Here is a 5,276-nt window from a genome sequence, read left to right on the forward strand (position 1 = left end):
CACCTGTAGTCCCAGCTACTCAGGAGGCTGAGGCAAGAGAATCGCCTAAGCCCAGGAATTGGAGGTTGCTGTGAGCTGTGTAATGCCATGGCACTCTACTGAGGGCAATAAAGTAAAACTCTGTCTCTACAAAAACAAAAATATATATATTGCTCTACCCCAGGGCAACAGAGTGAGACTCTGTCTCAAAAAAACAAAAACAAACAAACCCAGCTGGCAGCTGAGCAGGTGGCAGGGCCACAGGGCAGAGTCCTGCCTTGTTCCTGGGGTGACTTTTCCACCATAGAGCGCCCCCAGAACTGGGTGGGGGCTACCAGCTCTTTTGCTCTCACCTGGAAATGCTGAGCTCTCAAACCCTCCTGTCGCCGCAGAAAGGATGCTCAGAGTCCAACATCACTGTCTCCAGGGTGACGGCACATGCTGGGGCTGGGCTCCTGGACAGAGCTGTGACCAATCCACCAGGCTTGGCAGGGGTCAGCGCCAACCTCCTCAAGGAACATAAGGAAGTGACCACATATTCAACCCTTAGACATTAACGGCAAATTTAATCAATTTGAGGATGTGCTTGGTGGGACTGCTGAGAGAATGAGTCACTGAGTACGCAGCTTAGAAAGATCCAAGAAGCCGAACCAGGAAGACAACCGAGAGACAGACCCTGCCTTAACATGAGAAGGTGGATTCTAGGGGGCAGAATGGGACGGAGATGAAAGGCTTGTGTTTGACGGGGACCATCCTAGGGACTCACCTGGCATTTTAATGAGGAGGCAGCCAGCTGAGACTGGGGCTTGGGGACCTAGGTTCCGTCCTTACAGCAGAGTCCCTTCTCCCTTCCCCCACTGGTCCCTGTTCTGTGAAATGAGGAGCCTAGTGATTCCTAGGCCCCCTTCCACCTCTCAGAGCCCCATTCCTTAACCCAGAGCACAAACCTTTTAACATGGGGACAAGCCAAGAGACAGACACTCCCATTTACAGCATCCCCTGTTGGAAGAGCCCACTTGGCAGCTATGACCACCTGGGGCTCCAGGCCTGGCTTCCCTGGGAGCCAGAGCTAACTCTCTAAAATGAGAATCTGGTCCTGGAATTTTAGCAAATCAACTTCCCAGGTTCTTCCATCGGGTAAGTTAGTCCACCTGTCCAGGGCAGAGTCACACGTGGGGAGACTGAGAGACAGTCTCTGCATGGCCACTCATCTCATGTTCCTGACCCTCCTCCCCGGTAAAATCGGTTTTAGCAGAAAACCCGCTAAGTCAGGTCAGCAGGAAGTCCCAGTCCTCAATGTCTTATCACCCTCCATATCTGATCAGCTTAGCCACCCTCCACCACACCCCAGGGGATAAATGGTCACCCTGGCCTGTCTCAGGGAGACTCATGTTGGCCTGTTATGCCAGAGTCATCAGCCGACCCTGATGGCTCTTCTGGGTGATTTCCCACCCACTGACCCCACCGCTCCTCGGCTATAAATTCCCACTTGCCCCTACGGCATTCCGACCCCAATGTCTTCCCCACTGCCCAGACCACGGCAGGCGTCTCTGCATCTGTCACAATGGTCCTGAGTCTGCCAACCTTGCTTTAACAAGTGCCATGGAATAATTTTTTCTTTAACATGACCGACTGAAAGTCCTCTATCCTGGGCAAACTGGAAGGATTGATCACTCCTGCTAAGAGACCAAGAGCAGCCAGGAGCGTCCCTCATGGTGGGTCCTTCAGGGAGAAAGATGCATTTCCCCCACCCTGGAAATCCTGTCTCTGGTCAAAACCATTCCCTTCATTCCTGGAATGTACACATGTGACTTTTTTTTCTGGAACATTCTTTCTCTTCTTCTTCAGGTTAATCCCTCTTCGTGCTGCAAACCCCTGGGCTCTTGCTCATGAGGCCTGAACTTCTGCAGTTCTAACTGGCTCCTGCTGTTGCCGATGCTGTGGGCCACATTTGGGGGATTAGGAGCCTTCACCGCCTCTGGGAATGCCCCAGTCTTCCACGTCTCGGCTGCCGCGTGACCCTCCGTGAAGGCGGCATGCCCCTCCCGTGTCTCGGCTACAGATAATCTGAGTTCATCTTTCCCATCAGAATACTCTGGATCACCCAACAGAGAGCAGAAGCATGGCCAGTTGCTGAGTGAGTGTGCCTGTGCATTCAAACAAGAACTCAGTACAGCCCTGTGCCCACCTCCACCATACCCTAGGGGGGACCCTAGAACTTGGAACGTGAATTTTAGGTGAGTCATAAGCAGAGGAAGTGAAAGAGTTGTGAAATGCTAGAACAACTTGGCTCACCTTCAGAGCAGATCTAACCAGCACTTCCCGAAGTGGGGTCCCAACAGGCAGCACCCCTAGGAGCCCCAGCAGCAATGTGCATTCTGCCCAAGTACGACCCAGTCAGAACCCTGGGGACAGGGTGAGATCACAGTCTGTGTCATCAGTGCCCTCCCGGGACTCTGGTAGCACCTGAGTATAAAATTCGCGGGTCTAGGCCAGTGACCAGTCCTAGGGCTGTGCACCAGAGGCAGCTGGGGTATTTGAAGGCTGCGGGTGCCCTGGCCCCCCTGCTGCTCTGGTTGGGTGTCTCCCTGCCCCTGTCCCTTTTCACCAGAGTAGGGGACACAAGGGATGCTGACTTAGAAGCTGGGACCCGGCCAGGTGTCTGAGGTCAGGACTGCTCAGCTGTGGGGCAGGCTGTCACATGTGGAGGGGTGTCTGGTCTCTTGCCCCCACGGCAGAAACTCGCCTTGCACAGAGAGGGCTGAGGCTGTAACCACAGGCAGCTCCTTGCTCTTCTGCGCATTTGTAATTTGCTGAGCAGCTGGTCTCCATTACGCAGACGCAAACCCTTTTCAAGGTGCCTCGTGGAAATAGCTTTTGGCTTCAGTCACAGCAGACCCCGTGCAGGGACTGGTGGCACAGGAGTGGCGTTGCCATGGCAACACAAAGCCTTGGGGGGTGGCTGGCGATGGTAACTAGGGCTACTTTTGACCTTCACCAGCTCTGGAGCCGCTGGTTGATAGCTCTTCACTGGGATCATTCCCAAGCCTGCAACAGGCCTTGGTTTCAGGGGTCTCTGTGATCCCCTCCCACCACCATCCCATCCTAGAGGGCAGTTGCCCTATGAAATCAACGTCTCCAGGAGGCTCAGAGGACTCCTGTGCCCATTTTAAAGCCCCTGAACCCAAACCGAGCCTCTCCCTGCCCTGGTCTTCCCTGTAGGCCAAGGCCACACCTGCTGCTCACCTTGGAACTGCTGCCAGGTGGGCCGAGAGGCCTGCCAGATGGACCCACCGCAAAAGATGGTAAGATGCAGTGTCAGAGTCGCATGTCCAGGCTGCACGCCTGCCTCCTGGCTGTGTGATTTTAGGCAGGAACCTTCTCTCTCTGAGCCTTGGCTTTGGTCTCGGCGATCTGGAGTGCTGATCTCTCTCAAGGGTGTCTTCAATATAGAAAGAAATGGTGTCTGAAGTCTTCAACAAGTGACAGTTTCTTTGATGAAGGTGATAAGGACACTTGTGCATTTTTTATTGTCGTTGCCAAATATTTGTTGAGGACCAGCTCTCTGCTAAGACAAGAGGACTCTCTCCTCTTCTAGAGCCCCAGGTTAGAAATGCTGGTGCCACCCCTGGCCTGGTGACAAGCTTTCTCTCATAGGCAGTGCCCATGCTTAGGGTTCAGGCTTTGCCACGATCCAAAGGCTTTGCCTCGCCTGAGGCGTCAGCAGGAGGAGGGCAGAGGAGCTGGCCCTTCTGGTCTAAGCCCATCCTGCAGGCCGCCTGGGGCCCCCAGGCTGGACGGGGCTGCTCTGCCTGCCTCCTGGGTGGCCTGGGCCTGGGGAACAACTTGGAGGCCACTGACCACGTGACGGGCGAAGCCACAGCCTCCCGCCCTACTGGGCTGGGCAGCTCCCTTTGGAGGGGCTGTTGGACATGTCCACAGGCAGGCCAGCTGCCTGGGCTCTGATAAGTTCAGAGAATTTTTTAAAAATACTTAAAAGCTTTGGTTCTTTTAAAAAAGACTCTTCGCTTTGGCACTGTGGGTATTTCTGATTGTGGGTTGCCCAGAGTCTGGGCTTTCTGTGTTTATTCCACTGATCAAAGAGAAGGCCCAGCCAGGAGGTTATTGGCAACAGGGCATCCCCCAAAAATGGGTCTTGGAGACTTCTCCTGAGCTTCTTTAGGGAGGAGGCAAATGCCCTCAGCCAAGGAGAAGAAGGAGGCCAGTCAGATGAGCTACCCCAGGATAGCCAGGGTGGCCTGGGCCCCACAGCCCAGGGGTGCCCACCAAGGGAACCCTCCAGCCTGCTGGCCCTGCCTAGCCTATGCTGGCACTGTCTCTGTGGATTTTCCCAGAGACAGCCCAGCCTGGAGGGCTCTCTCAGGAGGTATCCAGAGGGAGAAGGGTCCCCAAGCCCCAGGAGGAGGGAAAACGAGCCTGGGCCCTTTAAGAGTCTGCACTGCCAGAGAAGAGAGCGGGAGTGCAGAGCAAGCCTCCAGTAAACACCAAGGGCGGGTAACAACTACCAGCTGTGTGGGGGGCGCTGGAGGCAGTGAGCCCATCCTGGCCCAGATGGAGGGTGGGACGGGCTGAGGTCAGTCTGGGTGGGGACTGACCAAGCACAAATGTAAGGGGAGGGCAGCGGACAGGCTCTGAAGCCCTGAGCCACTGGGTCTACAAGTCTCCACTTCCTCTGGGACCTTTTCCAAGATCCTCCTGGGAGATCCCCAGCCCCTCCTCAAGGCCAGCCAGTGAGGACAACAGGAGAGGGAAGTTTCAGTCCCGTGGGAGGGGAGCATGGGGAGGGTTTGGTGGTTTCCCTCCAGTCACTCTGCAGGTGTTTGGTATCTTGTCTGTCTGTATTCCACAGCGGTGGTGTTTGTGCATCTGTCTCTCACATGCGGTACCCAGCACCTGAACCGCTAGCAGTCCCCTTCTCGGGGTCCCTCACCTTGACCCTCACCTCCTCTTGCCTGGAAGTGCTGCTGCAGCCTCCCAGGTGGTCTCCCTGCCTCCCAGCTCTCTCCCTGCCAGCCCTGCACAGCTGCCATGGTTATTCTTCTAAAGCATCTTATCTAGATGTTTCCCTCTGCTTAAACCAGTGGGTTTCAACCTTCCTAATTGCCGCATTGTTAGAAATGGAACAAAGGGGCTGTGACCCAGGTTGGGACCACTGGCTTAAACCCAGCTGGTAATACCCTGTTAGTGATAAAAGATATGTTAGTTAGGATGCTTTGGCTGTGAGTAACAAATCCAAATTCAGAAAGGCTTAAACTTGCAGGAAGTTGTTCTTGCTC

This window comes from Otolemur garnettii, unplaced genomic scaffold, assembly GCF_000181295.1.
Source record: "Otolemur garnettii isolate 467f Iridium unplaced genomic scaffold, OtoGar3 scaffold00018, whole genome shotgun sequence".
Classification (NCBI taxonomy): Eukaryota; Metazoa; Chordata; class Mammalia; order Primates; family Galagidae; genus Otolemur; species Otolemur garnettii.